Genomic DNA, 22627 nt, shown 5'->3' on the forward strand with positions numbered 1-22627 from the left:
CTTTGTTTTGACTTTTCACAATATTATTTTGACTTTTCAGACTATTCATTTACAAACTTGGACCAAATTTATTATTAATACGTAAAGATAAATTTTGTTATTGGGGTAATCTCAATCTATAGTTTCAAAATATCTAATTTTTATAATCTTTATTAATATGTAATTAAGGATATTGATGGTCAAAGTTAGTACAAGTGTATAAATAGTATAAAAATTTAAAATGATGCAACTATTATGAAATGGAGGAAGTCTAAATTAGTGTGCATTTACAACGAATCCGGACATTAATTTTATTTTCTTCTCAACGTGTTGTGGATTTGAATTACATAGAATCATAAATCATAGATATGCTGCAAAATGGAGCATAAAAGTTTGAGTAGAAAGTAAGAACTCGGAGATATTACGATTTCTAAACCGTGCACCCTCCAACATTTTCCCCTTACATGTGAAAAATGTGAGAGAGATCACAAATAAGCATAAACTTACCCTTAATAATTTGCAGATTAATTTATGAAATAATAAAATATGCACCATAATCGGCGCTGAAATAAACCAAGTGAGAAATTGATTTATTTTAGCCAACTTCTAATGTGAATCCAGAAAAATAAAAACAATTTGAATGATAAGGAATGATTTATTGGGGGTTAATTGATTATTATTTATTATTATTATTACTAGATTGCAAATGTCGGCCATCTAGTTCAAAATTGTATGTATATCAGAATGATTGTAGTTGGACTCTAAGTAAGATTGTAGTTGGACTCTAAGTAAGATTATAGTTGATGATTATTTAGGTGTAACCCTCGAGCAGAGGGGCTCCTAAATGTATTCTTTTCCTTACCTTATAAAAAGTAAAAAAATATTTTACATGAATAAATATAATTTTGAGTAATACTCCGTACTCTATAACATCATAAAAAGTGGAGTAACTAATGATTTGGTATACGGTATACCTGATAATTGTGATACCACGGTCGCCAATGTGTCCGAATTGGAAGCTTGAGGGTCTCTATCGCATTCTTCGTTGATAATGGTGGAACGTAACCATCAAAATCCCCGCTGGAAAAAGTCCCACTTATTTTAATTGCAAATAATGAAAATACTACTCCGTACTCTATAATTATTGGTCCAGATAATATTTGATGTAGTTAGAAAACAAATTAAAGTATGTATCTTAAATGGTCGAGATACAAAATTTTGTTATATTATCAAAAGCTAAACATGCAACACCGAAAATAAAACCGGCTAGCCTCCATAGTCCTCACTTCACACATACTCCCTCCATCTTTTTCTTTCTTTACGTCTGGTATTTTACACGCGTTTTAACGATTAACTAGTGTTTGGTGTCCGGGCAATGCCCCGTGTTACTGCTTGGAATATCAAACATGTGGTATGCATTATGTAGAAAGTTTGGTGTATATTATACGCGTGGATGTTTCAAATTATATATATGATAAAGATAATATCTAATGGTTGGCTAAGATAGTAAGATATTAACTTTTCATTTGATAGATCCCATGTTCGAATCTTATTGTGGTAAATTTTTGATGTATGTTATATGTGATATATATTCTTTGCTAATCAGATGACGTGACATGTTGTAGTGATTATAGAGAGAGTTATACGTGACACGCATACGTTATTAGAGACGCTTTTTAATATATGTATAGATTAATGTGCATTGAGATTCCTCTTTTTTTTTTTTAATTTTTAAAAAGCAAATTACGCTTATTTATAATATTTTCACTTTTATCAAAATCCTAATATTGGAAAAATGAGCAAAAATTAATGGCACAATGGAACGGTGTGAGAGATGAAATAACCCAATGAATTTAATTGTTTAAAATAATATATTGGACATAAATTTTGATAGAATATTAAACAATTTATGTGATAATATAAAAGTAAATGTAAAGAATATTTCGAAACTCCCAAAAATAAAAACGTAAAAAACAAAAAGAGACGGACGGATCACCAAATATTCAATCCATTTAATGGTTAACCAATTAATAAATATTCATGTTTGTCAATAAAATGAACAAATCAAGTGCTTAACTAAAGTACCTGAAAAGCCAAATTCTCAAGTTGGTTGTAGTCAACTGTTGAATTATTGGTAACATACTGGGTGGCCTATCTTGCCAAATATAAAATAACCTGTAATTTAAGACAATCCAATGGAATGAGAACAAAAAATGTATGAATCGGAGTAGTATTATACTCCACTTTCTCCAGGGTTTTGTCTTTTTAATTGCACCATTTGGAATAGGAACAACGGCGGATCCAATACTTTTATGTTGGGTGGGCCGAAAGTCATTTTACTAATTTCTTTTTGAAAAAAATAGTGGGTTATGTTTAAATAAAATGGGTCAATTTGTTCCTTTAAATTTTAAACATTTGTTTAAATGTAAATATGAATATATGATGATTTATTCAACCTTGCTAAAATGAGAAAAATAACATGCGAGTTCAAACAATCACCAATTTTAGAGGTATATTGTTACATACATCCATCAATGTAATTATACAATTCAATGTAATTATACAATGTATATGTTTAATACTTTATAAATATATGCACTATGTATCATATTTATGTAATATATATATGTGCAATATGTGTATAATATATACTTCGTAATATATAATATATAATATATACTACTTCCTCTGTTCATTTTTACTCGCATCATTAATATCTTTAGTTCTCTTTAAGCAAAAAATATAAAAAGTTAATATTTTGAAAATACACATTAATACGAATCTAACAAGATACCACATGACTATGTTTTATCTTAAATACAAATCACCAACTATAGTCAAAGTATTATATGCGAATAGTGTAGAAATCACAAACGCTGCGAGTATTAAAAATCGGAGTAAGTATATAATTTATGTGTAAGCTGTAAATTATAATATATGTCAATCAATGTATATAATAGTATATAAATTTTTGAGCTACAGTGCAGTTGTTATGTATAAAGGTCTTCTGAATGATGGGCCCACCCAGGCCCATCCCTAAATCCGCCCCTGGTTAGGAAGAAACACCGACTAATAAACGTACGGAGTAATAGATACGTAACGGCATTGTGACCAATATGATGTGGGTCTTGCATGGAGTGCTCGGAGAACACTTTTTCTTCCAAGATAATTGTCGAGATACATTAAAGAACAAGGATCATAAACATCACCCTGGACAATTAAGTGATCTTAATTTCTAAACTTTGTGTTGTACGGATTTGAAGTAGATCGATACTTAGAAATAAAATTAAAAGAGACGTACGACGTACCGATTCAATGGCATCAGAAAGGATAGATATGTTGCAAAGTGGAGCATAAATATTAAACAAATCAATCAATCCACATTCGTCGACAATTTTGTATACTGAACGATTGCATTCTTTGGTGTGACTGGAAACTATGAAGTCTGAGAAATTGCAGTTTCAAAACATATCATCATGTCCTTCCTTGGAGCACATATCACGTCTCCACATGTTATCGTACAACCCCGCCCAATTCATTGTATCATCAATCCACGCACTTGCAATCTACAATTTAACCTGATCCATTAAAATATACTATATCTGTTTCAAAAAGATCTTTTCGCTTTCTTTTTTAGCCGTTTCATAATGTTTTTTACATTTTGCTTTACTTTATTTTTGGACACGAAAATTTACTACCATATCCTTCCTACCCTACAATATTTATCATTTTCTACTCACTTTCTCTTACAACTATCGACCTTTTTACACATTTATCTTACTTTATCTATATTTTATTATATTCAATCAACTTTAATTCCTATTTTTGTCTTAATATTTGTACAAATAGCAACTATAAAGATATTTCGGAAGCGGAGGTAGTAATAATCAAATTTCACTGAAAATGTTATTTTAGTAAAATAAACGCACCGCTAAGCCCTTGAGATTGATGGGAGGGTAGGAGGCATTGTTGTTATAGTGTAAAACTAGTGTAATACCCGTGCGATGCACGGTTCACAATATAAATATCAAACTTTCATGAATTCTAAACTATATTTGTAGACAATCAACCAAAATAGAGCCTTTAGATAGTCTTCTAATCTAAACCGAGTATTTAAAAAAGCAAAACCGTAGATGAATATATGACACGTGACATCTTCTCTTTTCCTCCATCAATTTGTTTTTTTTTCAATTGTTCCTTCAACTTTTTGCTATATTTTACAACACATGATAACGTCTGTTCCACTTCATCTTCCACATTCAAAATCAATTACCATTTAATTCATATATTCATTCAACATCTTTCACTCCACCCCCTCTTGGGCTCCTTAACACTCAATATTAAATCACTATTTAATATAATTTATATGTATTTTTCAACCTTCAATTTTTACCTCTGATTAAATTATGTATTCCCACTAAAATCACAAGCCCTATACAAAGTTAGGACTTTATAAGACATTTAAACAACTACAAATTGTCCGTTCTTTAAAATTAATGATGGATTTAATTCGTTATTGCCCCATTCCATATCTTATTTTATTGAAAGAATAAAAAAACAAAAAAAGGGTACGTAGATAAAATTATTTCCATTCCCTTTCATCATCCGTGTCAAACGTAAAGTTATTCTCGTATACCCTTTATTTCGATAGTCATACCCACCTAGTTGAAATTCTTATATTATACTCTACCCGTTCCATAATGATATTCCAATTTCTAGTTTTCATGGTTTTTAATGCACAATTTGAATTATTTAAATCCCTAATTATTCATTAGCATAAAAAAAATTACTACGCCCCTGTATGTATCCCGTAGTACGCATGCATATCCATTTGGAACAAACATACACTCTAGTATATTTATTTTGGTTATAACTTTACGTTAAGAAAAATTTAAAAAAATATACTTTTTGAGCAACTAAATAAACATACATTCTAGTATGGAGCATATGTATTTCATAAATTGATTTATTAATAAATTTTTGTTAAGTATCTTGTTCGTTACTGTATAAAGAAGTCAAATGAGTATATTATTCTGGTACTCTACATGTATTCTATCAATAAATATATTCCATAATATCTTTGTGATAAACAATAGAAGTCAGTAGTATATTTAAAATAAATAGTTTCTTTAATTTAGTAAATAGAGATTATTTTATACGGTACATTTAATAATATAGATTGTGTATTTAGTAAGTAGTACAAATGATATACATTTAGAAATTAAAAATATAAAGTAAAAAAAATGTCACGTGTTAGCACCACATTGAGGTACTCTCTCTTTTAATATAGTATATAGATAGATAATTGGATAGATAGATAGATAGATAGATAGATAGATAGATAGATAGATAGATAGAAATTGAATTTATATATACGAATATATTAAATGGAGGTATTGAGTATGTCAAGGCTCCATATCTTATTTTATTGAAAGAATAAAAAAAACAAAAAAAGGGTACGTAGATAAAATTATTTCCATTCCCTTTCATCATCCGTGTCAAACGTAAAGTTATTCCCGTATACCCTTTATTTCGATAGTCATACCCGCCTAGTTGAAATTCTTATATTATACTCTACCCGTTCCATAATGATATTCCAATTTCTAGTTTTAATGGTTTTTAATGCACAATTTGAATTATTTAAATCCCTAATTATTCATTAGCATAAAAAAAATTACTACGCCCCTGTATGTATCCCGTAGTACGCATGCATATCCATTTAGAACAAACATACACTCTAGCTAGTATATTTATTTTGGTTAAAACTTTACGTTAAGAAAAATTAAAAAAAATATACTTTTTGAGCAACTAAATAAACATACATTCTAGTATGGAGCATATGTATTTCATAAATTAATTTATTAATAAACTTTTGTTAAGTATCTTGTTCGTTACTGTATAAAGAAGTCAAATGAGTATATTATTCTGGTACTCTACATGTATTCTATCAATAAATATATTCCATAATATCTTTGTGATAAACAATAGAAGTCAATAGTATATTTAAAATAAATAGTTTCTTTAATTTAGTAAATAGAGATTATTTTATACGGTACATTCAATAATATAGATTGTGTATTTAGTAAGTAGTACAAATGATATACATTTAGAAATTAAAAATATAAAGTAAAAAAAATGTCACGTGTTAGCACCACATTGAGGTACTCTCTCTTTTAATATAGTATATAGATAGATAATTGGATAGATAGATAGATAGATAGATAGAAATTGAATTTATATATACGAATATATTAAATGGAGGTATTGAGTATGTCAAGGCTACATAAGATTTCTTACGGACATGCTTTGCCTAACAGTTAGCGTCCTGCCAAAAAGTATAGTACAAAATATACATGGATAGATAGAATAGACATAGATATATAGATTTATAGGATATTCATTTTACATATATAGGGATTCTCCATATAAGTTAGGGCTTGTTTGGTATCACTATCACTTTTCAGTTTTTGATTTTCTGGTTATAAAAGTCACGTGGTTTAGATTCAATCATGAATTAAAAAATAGTCATAGTTATAGTAATCATATTTATTTTGAAAACTGACAACAAAAAACTGGAAACTACTTTTACTGGTTTTCATATTTTGGTTTTTAGTTTTGTAAAAACAGAAACTAAAAACTAAAAACAATATCGAACGGGGCCTTAGAAAAAATATTGATGAATCTATTATTCTTATAGATTTTTCCATGTCAGTTTTTGTTACCATAGAATAAGCATACGTAGGGCTATTTTTGGGAGAATTTTATCACATCTAGTAATTAAAATATGTGATGTTTAATTATTTTTATATTAAATTTAATTATTTATATTAAAAGAGAGGCAAATCATAGAGTGTCATTTGTCAACACCATATTAACGCCATTTTATGTTTATCATCAAGGAAAATCATATGAATGGAAATCATTAACATTAGCTATGTGACTTAATAATTTCCGTTTGTATAATCATTTCCAATCACATAGCTAATGTTATCATTTTTTTAGTTTATCAACATGAGTTCACCGAGCTGGTGTAGATGAAATTTTTGGTAATTTATATTTTTTCGTAATATTATAAGGATGTTTATTATCCACGGAATCAAAAAAATTTGGTAATTTATATTTTTTCGTAATATTTTTAGGATGTTTATTATCCACATAATCTTTAAGATTTATAATGACAATCAATAATATTTTATTTGTGCATGTTTTCCTTAAATAAAGCAAAGTAATTTTGACCAATAATTTTAATTAATTTTTTAATTAAAAGAGAGGCGAATCAATGAGTGACATTTGTCATCACCACATTGATTTCCTCTCTTTTAGTATATTATATAGATAGATAGTATAAGCAAGTTGAGGTGCATAATGTCCTGCGTAACTCTCTCCGGTAATGTAGAAATCGCGGTTTTTATATTCAGGAAACCTCTCCAACCACTTAATGAGAAACATATACGTGTCTCTAGTTGTGCTTATATCTCCTGTTTGGTTAGCTACAACACTTTCGTTCCCATATGAGAATCCAACTCCCGCTGGAGAATCCAAAAATAACATATTCGCCGCTGCACCCATAATAACCCAAATATATAATCAAGATCTAATACATTGTACGTACATAATTAATATTATGAATCTAATCTAACATACTTGGTGTATATTATATCTGTTTCAAAATTATCTATACAGTTACTATTTGTACAAATATTAAGACAAAGTAGAAAAAATGTGGGTGAATATAATTGTAAACACAAATTTACGAGTCTGTAAAATAACCAACTCAAAATAATGTGAACAAAATATTTTGTATTGATTTTTGTATTTGGGTACAATCTCTAATGTTTTCTCCTCTGATTCGATCTCCACTTTGTATTTGACTTGGTTCACGGACTGGATTGATTTGTACTTGAATGAGGGCCTTCGGGCTTGACCTCGTTCAAGAATGTTGATGTAGAAAAAGAACGGCACGTCAGTTTTGTATGCTTGTTGTTCTTCTCCCACCGGGATTATTTGATGTTGTTCACGAACTGGCTTGATATTCTTGAATAAGGGCCTCCGGGCTTGATCTCGTCCAAGGTTGATCTTCTAGAATGGAACGGCACGTCGATTTGAATGCTTGATGTTCTTCTTCTAAGGAGAGAGTTGTGACTTGACTGGCAGGGAGAGATTTGAGAGTGACCCGTTTATAACAGTTTTGACCTATTTATTGGGTTTAAACCGTTAAAAATATTTGAGTTTGATTAAAATAACTAAAAATGGGCCAAATTAATTTAGAAAACCAAATTAATTACTTTTATTGACTGTCAAATAATAATTGAGTCAATATTTTGACTTTTGACCCGAATAATATCCGACGTGGCACGCATTTCAAAATTTTCGTGCCTACAAATTGCCCCTTCGAGACTGTATCACGTACACATTTTTACGTGTTTGCTCGTGATTAAGTCTCGAACTTTTTCTAAAACGAAATTAACTCATGCACTTGACCCAATAACCACTTTCTTGTACTTGGACTTTGAAGTTACATTCTTTAATGGGCCGACTTGCTATCAATTTTTTTTTTTCCTTTGATTGAATTCTGGCCTAAATAATGAATTTAGCCACTTAGGAGTTAGAAGTTGCAAAACCCACGAAATGTTGAGCTTATAACGTAGTATTTCATATCCTTGATTCCTTGTTGGTGATAAGCTAGTTCATCAGAATCCATGTAATACCCAACTAACCTTTATTTTTTTTATGTTTTTTAATTGATCAATGATGAGGAGTCCTCGACTCCTCGCTGCTTCAATTCCCAAACTCAATTTTGAGGATAATTAAATTTTGTAAACAATCTAATTATCTTTTGAGAGTTCTAATTTGTATAATCTTCTGGAAACTTATCATGACTTGGCCTTAGGCTATAAATATAGACCCTTGGGATGCCTTTTCTTTTCAAATTATAGAATACGAAGACAAGTTGAAGAGCCCGATCAATGATGAAAGCAACCGACGAAGGAGCCCTCTCGAAGCTACCACCCAAACTCGATCAATAATATGCATGGAATAAGCAGGCACGACGAAGACGCTCTTTTTCTATTCTAGACACCGCTAAGGAGGACATGACATTCCCGCCTATGTTGGACGCCGTGAAGGAGGAGCCATGGAGGAGGTCTCGTTAACTTTTTGTGCTTGTTTTTTTTTTCAAGTTCTTGCAGGTTTATGACCAAAGGAGTTGAAGCCAAGCAGAAGATTGAAGGAGAGTCCGCAACTCGATCTCAGTCCTTAGTTTCCTCATTGTTCTTGGTCCGAGCTGCTTGATCGTCCGAAGACCAGAGAAGGAGTTGTCCTAGCTTGAGTCCGAGAAGGAGAGGCCTTGTCCGACATTTGCTACCGCGGAGCCAAGCATCGCTACCGAGCAGTCGAGCCACATTACCTTCACCTTGAAGAAGACGACACCTTCTTGATCATCTAGTAGTCTCAATCTTTTGATGATACGGCTGGTTCCCTCGTCCTTGACGTGTTGTTTGAAGACCTGAGACTAGAGACGGACAAGACCGAAGGAGAAGCCCCATCCTCTATCTTCTGTCCTTGAGATATAACGAGCACCGCTACCATCGGAGCAGAATATAGCTACGTGCCTACGTTACAGGTATACTTCTTGTTCGTGTGTTTCAACTCCGTATTTGATTCTATATGGACATTGCTCTCGAAAGCTCAACTTCTTTGTTTTCGTCCTCCTTCACGTGAACAATTGAACCCGTTGCTCAACTTTATGATGATTATGAATTTATGATACTGATAAGTGATAATTGATGATGGCCGTAAGAGTAAAACATGTTTTTTTATTTCTTGCCTCAGCCCATTTACGTGAACTTGCTGTTTCCTTCTCTTTTTTTTTTTTTGTTATCATAACATCAAAAACATGATCATGATGATAAAGGTGGGCTCAAAGCACAAACATGGCCACTTTTTTTTTTCTTATCAGTAATTTGATCCAAGTTGTATTTTTTTTTTTTTTTTTTTTTTTTAAAGAGCAGTCTTGATCAACGTGACTACTACCATGATAGCCTTAAAACACCTTGACACCCTTGATAATAATCTCGTTTGTTGTCACGTATAGGGTCTTTTTTTGCTTTTTGCTTCTCCATGCAACCATCTGATGTTAAATTTCGATAATCAAGGCATGTTGACACATCTCGTATTTGTTTTAGCAGCTTCAAATACATATAACTTGATAAAAATTTATTTTTTTTTGCTTTTATATCAAACAAGATACCCAAGCTCTTGCATTTGTCAGGAACGCACTAATTTGAAATATTTTATGACTTTGTAGGAATAAAATCACCATGGTTTATTTCAATTATCATGGTACTCCTGGAGAATAGGCATTGTCACTCATAAAAGATGCTAATGTGGTCGATGGAAGACACTTTCGTTCGTTTCCTCCTATGACCGGTCGTTTTGCAAAAATCAATCCACGTACATATGGAGTTCTCAGGCCCATATGCTTCCATACTTGATCAAGATTTTTGTTGTTGCTTCGTTTGTTTAATTTGCATTTGGGAAGAACGATAACATCTTTTGCAAATCCCTGGTGCTTGAAATCTTTCTCCGTCGATATTGCTTTATATTTCGACAGATTTTCGGCGCTTGGAAGCTATTTCAATATTTTCAAAAAATGAGTATGTGTTTTGAGGTTTTCTCCAATCTTCATGTCAACATTTTGGCGAATTACTGGCGCTTGATGGCTTTCTCCAGGTCTTCAAGAAAATTTGATAGCGTGTTGGAGCTTTAGACCTTTCTCCAATCTCCCTTTGAACAATTTGGTGGATCCCTGGTGCTTGACGGCTTTCTCCAGGTCTTCAAGGAATTTTGGTGAAGTTTCGGTCCTTTTGAACTTTGATACAGGATGGTGTTTGGATCTTTCTCCATCCCTGCAGCCTGAAATATTAGGTTGATCGATCTCCGGTGCTTTGAAGCTTTCTCCAGATTTCAAAGAACTTCGATGAGATGTTGCTGCTTTTGAGCTTTCTTCAGACTTCATGTTTAACATTTGGTGGATTCCTGGTGCTTGGTGGCTTTCTCCAAGAAATTTGACGAATTCATTCTCTTTCAGTAAAACTCTGGTGCTTGGAAGCTTTCTCCAGATCTCAATGTAGTTGAACCCCTGGTGCTTGGAAGCTTTCTCCAGATCGCTGGTTCGAGGTGTTTGGTGCTTTTGAGCTTTCTCCAAACTTTGAGTAAATGACGACAACTTTCATGGGCATCATTCGAAAAATAAATTTTGAAGATAAAGCAACAAAATTTAAATTCTTTTACTAATGCCCCCAATGTCGTACTTCGTTTTTTTTAAAAAAAAAACGTTTTGTGTTTTTCAAAACATACGTACTCCTTTAATGATTTTCATTTTTTTTTGATGTGGCTGCACTTGAATTTGTTGATTATCCAAGATGCCTACGTACCAATAAAGTGATTGTTTTTTACACTTTTTTGGATCAAGCCATACGTAGTTCCAATTTTTTTTTGTTATGCAGTTTAGGCTCGTGCTTAGGAGCTTTGAGGATGATGTTTTTGACCTTTGCCCCCAGGATCATTGTTGAAACTTCTTGCAGACTTGTGGACCCAAATCGTCAAAATCTTAACAAATGCCCGACTAATCAGATTTTTCTTCATGATTGGCTAACGAATTCTCCATTTCATGAGCTCGAGTTGCCAAATCCTGGAAATTTTTGGGCTTTTTTCCTTGCAAGATGTAAACCAAGTCCCAATGCATGCCTTGGGTGCACATCTCAACTGCAAAAGTTTCGGGCAAATGATCCTTGCATTGAAGACTTAGTGTCCGCCAGCGATCGATGTATTCCACGACTGGTTCATCCTCCAACTGGTTTATTTGTGTCAACTCCAGCATGCTGACAATACGACGAGTGTTGATGAAGCGATTCAGGAATAATTCTTCCATTTGGTCCCAGCTATCAATCGATCCAGATTCTAATTCGTCGGCATACCAATCGAAGGCAACTTCTTTTAGCGATCGAACAAACTGTTTCACGAGCAAGTCTCCTTCGGTGCCTGCGCTATTACACGTTTCAATAAAATGTGCAACATGTTGCTTCGGATTGCCTTTTCCATCAAACTGCATGAATTTTGGAGGTTGATAAGCGTCAGGCATCTCCAATGCATCAATTCTTTTTGTGTACGGTTTGATGTAATGACCACTTTCGCCAGGATCTACGCCAAGTTGATGTTTGATAGTTTTGGCTATCATATCTTGAATTTGACGGAAGCAGGACGAATCAACATGGGGATTTCTTCTCCTTCTTGGCTTGGACTTCACAGTCGATTTAGATTCGTCGCTTTTGCCGTCACTTTCGGTTTCACCATTTTCACATGATTCACCAATTGGACGTTTTTCAAGCTACTTCCTCAAATTGGCAATTCGTTCATCTTGACGTTTGATTTGGGCTTCCTGTTTTTTGCCATCTTTGACGAGTTTTTCAAGGACATTCTTCATATTTGCCAATTCTTCCTCGATGGTGTTTGCTTCAATCGCCATGACATTTACAACGACAACGTTTATTGCTCCATTGCTTGGCTCCTGCGACGGACCCTGGACCGCTCCGTTGCTTGGCTCCTGTAACGGACTTTGGAACGCTCCATCACTTGGCTCCTGTGACGGACCTTGGATTGATGTTGGAGGGAAGAACTTGTTGCTTTTGTAGCCACCGCCGGGGTTTCCTAGCGACGACGAATTAAAGTTGCATCAAAATGAATGGATCTCTTCTTGGCCACCATGATTGAATCTTCTTTCTTCATCGTCATGAATTTATGGCTCAGAAGTGCTTCAATATTTTGATTTTGGAGAAAGAGATGAGAGGTAGAAATCGTCCCACCGAGCGTGCCAAATTTGTAAACACAAATTTACGAGTCTGTAAAATAACGAACTCAAAATAATGTGAACAAAATATTTTGTATTGATTTTTGTATTTGGGTACAATCTCTAATGTTTTCTCCTCTGATTCGATCTCCACTTTGTATTTGACTTGGTTCACGGACTGGATTGATTTGTACTTGAATGAGGGCCTTCGGGCTTGACCTCGTTCAAGAATGTTGATGTAGAAAAAGAACGGCACGTCAGTTTTGTATGCTTGTTGTTCTTCTCCCACCGGGATTATTTGATGTTGCTCACGAACTGGCTTGATCTTCTTGAATAAGGGCCTCCGGGCTTGATCTCGTCCAAGGTTGATCTTCTAGAATGGAACGACACGTCGATTTGAATGCTTGATGTTCTTCTTCTAGGGAGAGAGTTGTGACTTGACTGGCAGGGAGAGATTTGAGAGTTTTAGGTTTTGCCGTCTGTTTCTCCTCCCTTCAAATGATGCAGGAAACTCCTATTTATAGGAGTGAATGGAACTTAATTAATTTTAGGGTTTTAGTGTTTTGGGCTTCTTGAATTGGACTTAATAGTCATGACCCGTTTATAACAGTTTTGACCTATTTGTTGGGTTTAAACCGTTAAAAATATTTGAGTTTGATTAAAATAACTAAAAATGGGCCAAATTAATTTAGGAAACCAAATTAATTACTTTTATTGACTGTCAAATAATAATTGAGTCAATATTTTGACTTTTGACCCGAATAATATCCGACGTGGCACGCATTTCAAAATTTTCGTGCCTACAATAATAAACTATGGATAATGTATGGAAGATGGGTACAAAAGTGGGTGGGTGTAAATGAATAAAGTAAGAGAAAGCAGTGAAACTTTGTAAATGTTATGGGGGTAAGAGGGGTAAGATAAAAAAATCCATATCCAAGAATAGAATAAAGTATAATTAAAGAACATTATGAAAACGGACTAAAACGAAAAATGTAAATATATCATTTTGAAATGAAGTTAGTATATAATTTGGTACCATTATGCCAGGAGTACGGATTGAGCATCAACGTCTTGCCATCCCTTTTGAGTTTTGATCCTAAAGGGTCCTAGCTCTAGAAATGCACTACCAATTGAGGAGCATCCTGGTCCTGCAAATTTCAAATCGTTACCTCTTTTAATTACAACTTAATTGGAAGTATAATACGAATTATGCAACAAATTAACAGTACGTAACACCAATTTACCTCCATTAAGCCATAATACCAAGGGTTTTGTTGAAGAATTAAGCGGAGACTCGACAAAGTAGTAGAATAGTGTTTTCGGGGCATCTTCATCCACCGTTACATATCCACTATACTGATCAAAATCTACCCCAACAGGCTCATCCGGCAACTTATCGATCTTGTCTATGTTTATGTAGGAAGCTATTGAATCGGCCATTTTAACCATTAAATCTCTCATATTTTCCCTTTGAAACATTAAGATCTTTTTTGGCAATTGGTTGTTGCCTGTTTTATTTGACTTGTTTGACTGGTTATTGATTATTAATTATTAATTATTAAGTAAAATAAAGGATAAAAAAGTAATTTAGATAAGAGAAGCCAAAAGCCAACTCCAAAAAGCTAGTGATACTAGCTTTTCATTTTTGGCGGAAAAGCTGTCTTTTCAACTAGCTAAAAACCAGTTACCAAACATATATTTTAGCTGCTTGATCAGATAAAAAATCCAACAACCAAAAAGCCAGCAAGAAGCCATCAACCAAACAGGGGTTAAATCTTTCTCATTTTTTCAATGTCAATTTTTTTGGTAAAAGTAAAAATATTATGAATAAACATAATTTGCATTGTTTAAATTCAACAAAAGGGAATCTTTATCCACATGAACTATTTTGTTAAATCACATGCATGACTCCAGACATAAAGAATAAGAAAGGACAGGGGAATAATTTGTTTGAGATGAATGTGTTGGAATTAATGCAAATCATGGAAGTAGCCCAGCAAGCTAAAGGTAGTTGGACGTGAGGCCCACAAACTTACCAGCCTTATTTGCTTTATTTGTCTAACCTTATTAATATTTTCCACACTACCTTTTATCTTATGTACGGTGAAAATTATGTTTATCCAAAAAACACATCAAACACAAACCTAAATCCTAAAAGAGATATGAGCCGTTACATTTACACTTTTCAAGTTCTGGTACACTAATTTGAAAAAGAGTTGTGTTAACCTTGTTTGCTGGAGAAGAATTAACGTAACCGTGGTGAATTAGTGCAGATTAATTATTTTTTGGATTTTTTTTTTTGAATTGTTCCGTCTTGTTGCTGCGGTGGTGCCGTTGTTGCGTGTGGTGAAAGAGGTGGTGGGGGTCGTGATATGGTGGTGAAGGAGATGGTGGTGAAGGTGATCGAACGAGATGGCGGTGGAGTCGCTGTTGCGTGTGGTGAAAGAGGTGGTGGGGGTTGTGGTATGGTGGGAGTAAATACTAAGTAAAACATTAATTTATTATTTAAATGACATGACTAGATACTTGTTGCCCCAATAGTTGAATACTTGTCAATTATTTTTTGTTAACTTTTTTTTTTTTTCCATTTTCAAGCAAAATTTATGTTTCCAGAATTTTCCAAGGTAATTAGCTTTATAAAACTAAAATTTGTCAAACAAATCTAATTTAGAAAGTGTGCAACACGGTGTAGCTATTAGGTTAAGAGTTCAAACATTTGTGGCCTAAAAACACAAAAGGCCACTATAAGCATGGAATCATGCTTCTATGATTCTATCCACATTACCGGCCTTTTGATGATGCGAATATTAGCCTTTAGTACTCCGTAGTCCGTACAATGCAGGCCTTTATTCACTACGGAGTAATATGGACATGTGCCAAATTGTTTTATGTACGTAGTATAAAGTAGTAGCGATTAGGGGTGTCAAATCGGATCAACGGATTGGGTTTGGGTCCGACTCATCGGATTCGGGTTGAAACGGATCGGATTGGAACGGATTAATTTGGCTAACGGGTCGGATCGGATCGGATTGAAAACTTAACGGACCGGATCGGGTCGGAGTTTTTATTCACGGATTCATATCGGATCGGGTTGTAAACGGGTCGGATTGTAGTCGGTTTGGGTCGGATCGGATCGGATTGGAATACGACGGATTGTTAACGGGTTTAGTCGGACTATAACGGGTTCGGGTTCATGTCGGTCGGATTCATATCGGATCGAATTCATTTCGGGTCGGATTCATATCGGATCGGATTCATTTCGGATCGGATTCATATCGGATCGGATTAATCGGTAACAGACTAAAACGGGTTGGATTGAAACTAATTTAGCCTGGTTACATTGGATTCAGTTTTATATTGGTTCGGGTAATTATCGGATCGGGTTATTTGGTAGCGGGTTGGAATTTGGTTCAGTTTAGTTCCAAATTATATATTATCATATCGATGACTTAATTAGGGGACGAAAATAATAACTAACTTTTAAAAGTAATAAGAATTTAAGATTAGTAATATAAGTTATTGAATATATTATTATATCGATGGTTGGAATTAGTTCGGATTAAACAGGTCACGGATTAAAAACGGATCGGATTAAAAACGGATCGGATTAAACGGGTCACGGGTTGAAACGAGTCGGATTAAACGGGTCATAGATTAAAAATGGATCGGATTAAACGGATATTCCTCGGGTTGGAACGGATTCGGATTGAAACGGATCGGATCATAAACGGGTTTCGGATCGCTTCGGATCGGATTAAATGGATCCGGATTGTCACGGATCGGTCTGTTAACGGATTCAGATCTTAATCGGATCAATACTAACGGGTTGGGTCGGATTCGGGTTGAATATAATCGGATCGGATCGGATTTCGGATTTTAACTCGCGGGTTCTAAACGGTTCGGATTCTAAACGGTCGGACAAACCCATCGGGTTCACTGGGTCGGATTGAGAATTGACACCCCTAGTAGCGATTCAACATAATATCGACAAATAACTAAGAACAAATTATTATTATTCCTTTTCTTGTAAGAAAGGTCTGAAAATCAAAGCATCAACTGATCAACGGTCGTCATCAATACCACTCCGTATTTATAAATTAACAACAACAAGTACTTATTACGTGAGTGGGATCAGTTACGCAGTTACAAGCACATGCACTACATGTGGCGACCTTATTACAATTAGCACCAGCGGTAATAATGGCATCCACATTAACCGGTGATCCTGCTGGTAATCTAGCTGCTGATATGCCACCTGTACGTTAATTTCATCATTAATTACCACCACAACTTATATTATATTTGTACATGGATAAATAATTTAATTTAATTTAACTTGTTAAGCAAAATACATAAAATATTAAAATGGTTAGGACCAAAACGAGGGATTAGTTGGTGTACCGGATGAAGCAGCAATGAATAGTAGGAGCAACAAGACAGGGACGAACTGTGATGATTTCATGATTCAGATTGGAATTATTTCACTATGCTATTATCTTAATTATAATGTAATTCTTGTTGGTAATTGTATATGTGCAACCCTACAATGTGCATATTTATACTATCAATTTTGGTAAAGTTAATTAGTAAATTAAACTATGAGCCAGAATCTCGCTGATTTATTTACCATAATTAATCTTCTGTTATTTCTAATTTATATCATTAATTATGGTTAATTATCCCATATTTCTTGGCATGTTTAGGTGTTTTCCTTAGTTAAACGTGATATGTGAATTGAAGAATATACGTATGTCTGCCTTTCTCATTGAATATATTATGTAGGCATGTAGCATATAAAAAAGACATGAATCAAGCTAGACAGCTAGTGTGTGTAGATGCAATATTTTGAAACCAAAATCTTCACTGCTTGATACTCGAATTCAAAGTTCTTAAGAAAGTACTCATAATGATAATAATACTCCGTAATAAATTACCCAAAAAATAAATTCATTCCTTATTATTCAAATTGTTTTTATTTTTTTGATTCATATTAGGAAGTTGGCTAAAATAAATCAAGTGAGAAATTAGGGGATTTTTTTTGATAAAACTGATTCTAGTTAAAATATAGTAGCATACTAGTATAGTACCTGTGCAATTACACGCGCGGTTTAAAAAGTTTAAAAATTAAGTTTATACTAAACTAAAAATATAGATATTTTCATTAGTGATGATATGGAATATTAAACTTGTTCACGAAGTTATACGTACATTATTATATAATAAAAAATAATTACAATTTAGCTGAAAATCAAATTTTTACGCCTTAATTTGTACGCAGTACTACCCGTGCAACACAAAAATTCATAGCACAAGTATACGTTACTATGTACATTATTAGTTTCTCTATTTTTTAATGTCATAAAGGATGTTATTGTGTACTCCGTACAAGTTTCAATATTTTATTTATTAAACTACCTATAAATTCATTCGTTCTATAAAGTTCCACAAGTTTTACTATTCATATGGATAAAGTTTGTAAACTTTGGCCGTAATTGATAGTTAAATATTACAAAAAGTTATTTTTGTTCTTGGATCTCATTGGATCAGTTTCAAAATAAAATTTTCAAATATCTCTTTTTCTATCAATTCTATTACCCGTGGCAAGAAAAATAATCTGACGTGTTTGGTGGACGTGTGGAAATGTATTCATTGATTGCAATGAATTTATTTCATTCAAATATTTGGTTGGGCCTTTTTAGATATATCATGCCAGAGGATCTCTATTTCCATATATTCCTCTAAAATTCCATACGCACTTCCCCTCTAAGACTCAAACTTTAATCTCTCTAGATTATACATTTAATTCCAAAATTTGCACGGAGTATATATGAAGTGTTATGTTATTTTGAATACATACCTCCCTTGAATATAACTCCATATACTTAATCCGATTTTGGATCCTATAGAATTCTAAAATAACTCTACAAGGTAGAGTTTGAACATATATCAACCATTGAATGAAAAATCAATGGTTCATATATTATCTTTCCAAAATTCCCCCTAATTTTTCTCATCATATGAGCCATTGATTTTAAAATGTCTGGTTTAGATACAACTCTACCTTGTAGAATTTTATTAAAACTCTAGAGGATCCGGACTCACCTAATCCTAGTCTAGTTAAGTAACCAAACAACCCTGCAATTATTTTTCCATACCCCTGTTTAGGTATACTCATAAATCTGTAATACATATCTTACCCGTTGTGATCAGAACTTTAGCCACTCGAATAACCACGTTACTACTTTAGTCACTAAATGTTCTCTCGTGTTAACAATAAAATACAAAAAAGAATGTTGCGAGGGGTCATATTAAAATGAGACCAACTTTTATACCCCTGTTAAAAAAAAATTGACAAGTAAAATTAGGAATTCATTATCACCAATTCACCACAATAAAACATCAATTTAATATTTAATTGCAACAAAAAAGCAAACCAAGTTCCACTAAGCAAACCTTCTAGGAAGGTAATAATATTAATTCATTGTATTTACACAAATTCTGAATTAATGCAGTGTATAATGATTATGTACACCAATTTAAAATTACTGATCAAAATACTTAAAAGTTGTCCCGTTATATGTAAAAGTTTAGTTGATTTATTAAAGGTAAAATTTTTCTCGTTAATATAAATTACCCCTACAATATCACTCATAATGTATATGGAGTAACGGTAATCATATGCTCATTAAAAATTTATTCATAATGTAAAACGTTAATTAAAACATGTTAGAGATTATGAAAAACTTATTAACACTTACCCATCATATGATAAATTTATTATACACCAAGTGCACGTAAGACATTTTATTGTATTTAAAGGTTGGAAAGATAGTCTACGCGTATTTAGGACATGCATAAAAATGGTTAGTTATTTTAGTTTCCTTGAGTTTGATCGAGGTTAAAGGTTGAAAAAATTATACGAAGTGTGTATTATACTGTTAAACAACGTCTACGCAGTAGAATCATCGATCGTAGTATTAGCTTATTAACAACGTCTACGCTGTAGAATCATCGATCATATATAGTAAGTGAGCTCCCTCAACAATAATACAAAGTTGAGGCATGAGATATTATATAGGGGTATATCAACCTGTGTTTTTCGTAAACATTCGCCCGGGCTTGGTCAATATCTTTGATTCTTAATATATTAAGTATGTAGTATTTACGTACTTCAGCCCTGTAATTTATTGAAGAAAACGGAAAGTTAACGTAGAATATCAAAATACTATTAAATAAGATATGATATGATGAAATTAAATATACATTTTTATGGGACTATTTGGATGTGGTTTTTATAATTTAAAATTACTTGATCTTTTTTCTTTGGTTTCTCTGTCGCCTGTGTCAATTGTAGTTTCCCAATAATGGCAATTCTCATTTCTTTTAATTTCCCTCTTGGGGAGGGGAGACCATTGATTATCGTTATTGAATGAGCAATAATAATGAATGAATTTTGGACAATAAAGATTAAAATGGATGAAATCGTAATTTGCGTAATATTGAAGGACTTATATAATGACATGTGTTATTGGTTTATACGATACACTCCGTATATTTTAAAAATTACAACATCATATTTAATTTCATGCCAACCTAGATAGAAATAATTCAAATAAAATAAGAAGGCAAATTTGTCAAAAACTACCTTATAAAATATGATTTTTGCGAAAAACTACCTTATAAATAAAATGTTGTAATAAACTACCTTATAAAATTTTTATGTTGTAAGATACTACCTTTGGCCATATTATAAGGTAGTTTTTGACAAATCATAATATACAATTTTATGTATATTTTCAAAGGATTTTTTGATTAATATGGTATAAAATAATTTTAAATAACTGGAAAAATTGTAAACCTTAAAAAAAACACCCTTTCAATTGGTAAATTTTTTAGGCTTAACATTTTCATTAATTTTAGTAGAACAAATTTGTTTTGGCTACACGTTAGGGGATCAATAACCACGATATCTTTCTTATGTGAATAAATTAATTTTAAAATAATATTGATTCTACAGACATATTATATATAACGGTCATACACTATATAAAATGCAACAAATATGACAGAATAATTTTAAATATATGAACATTATACGATAATATTATGTTATTAAATCATTTTATTTAGGCATAGATAAATTGTAATGGTTTCCTTATGAAAAATCATTTAGTACTTTATTTAAGTAATATATGACATAATATATTAATAGCTAAGATAGCGGTTTTATAAGTTAAAAACAATTACATAAGTGAATGCGTTTTATTAGGAAGGATAAAAGAGCGGAATTTTTTTTAATGAGAGCGTGACATGTGTCAGATGTGGTTTTAGGGCCTTTCTTTTAGTATAGTTATAGATTTATTATTTCACAAATATCAATATTTAACCTACGTAATAAATTCTTCAATATCAAATACAAAGTACCAATCATAACTATATTAGATTAGGTCCCGTGTATGCACGAATATTATAAAATTATCATTTGATACAGATTAATTTTTTAATAAAATATTTAACTGAAACATTTCTTCCATAAAGTTATTACATACTTCGTAATAATAAATATTGAACAAACTAATTTAATCATATACGAGTACTCCGTAATATGAAACTTTCGTTCTACTAAATACGTATTATATGTTTTATTATATATGCTTAATATATGCTAATTTGACCAATTATATTTAGTAAATATATTTTTTTCATTATTAAATGTACCGATTTGACTAAAATATCCAAAATTCATTTTCGTAAATTAGTGCTACATATATCCATAATCTTTAAACCAATATTTTTTGTATACTTAAAAAGTTTATATAAAAGGATAGAAAAGAAAAGTAAAATATAGATAGAAAATAAAATAAAAAGTAAAGTAGAGAATTTTGTAGGACAAATGTTTTTGGCGTGAAAATTTTGCATCAAGAAGTGACACGTGTCACTCTTGTGACTTTTTTAGTATAATGTAATAGACAGATATTTATTAAAAGACATATTAAGAATGACATGTGTTAACTCCAGGGGAGTCCTTGGGTTTTTGTTTTTTGTTTTTTATTTTCTATTTTATTAAAATATTTAAATTTAAGAATCTTTTGAAAACTCAATATTTACCGAAATTAAAATATTTCCTTTCCTTCTGCTCTGAATATTACATGCGACATAAACATATGGCATAACTCTCAAGAAGGGGCGGATCCAGGAATTTACAAATGAAGGTCCAAAAAAGATTTATGATTTTCTTTCTAATTTCTCATATTTGCTCTTTTTAGAGGGTTAAAGTCGAGAGGTGAATACTCGGAATATTAAAAACACCATAATAAAATAGGTGGAGGATTTATGTACTTTAATTTTGGATTTTCATAATAATAAAACTTAACATATAGTCCACATTGCAACAATAACTTGGCGCAATTTAAATTTAAAATGGAAAAAATGAGTTTTCATATTTTGAAGGAGATTTACTTTATTTGCAATAGTTGCCACTGAACAAATAGTACACAAAGACACTAACAAAAAAAGAAAAGGAACATCATTCTTAACCCTTATGTGGCATTATGCAATTATATACGAAAGAATTAATTAAGCCTCTAAGTCTAAGAAAAAGGCTACTATAAGTCTATAAAAGTGGAGCATAAAAATACATTATTAAAGTATATATATCTTATGAAAATTACAAAATCTTTTTGAAGAAAAAATAACATTACTATTTTTTTTGTGTTTTTGTAAAAGCAAAATCATGAACCATTATAGGGGGAAGAAAAAAAGAAGCTGTGAAGGAAAAGGACTTGCAAGGAGAAAAGG

At 32.3% G+C, this 22627-nt stretch overlaps 1 pseudogene; it reads right to left on the reverse strand.

The window, feature by feature from the left end:
- Positions 1 to 332: 332 nt before the first annotated feature.
- Positions 333 to 14269, reverse strand: LOC110794513 (serine carboxypeptidase 1-like; annotated as a pseudogene).
- Between the last annotated feature and the right edge of the window lie 8358 nt (positions 14270 to 22627).

The sequence above is a fragment of the Spinacia oleracea genome, chromosome 1 (genome assembly GCF_020520425.1).
Source record: "Spinacia oleracea cultivar Varoflay chromosome 1, BTI_SOV_V1, whole genome shotgun sequence".
Taxonomy (NCBI): Eukaryota; Viridiplantae; Streptophyta; class Magnoliopsida; order Caryophyllales; family Amaranthaceae; genus Spinacia; species Spinacia oleracea.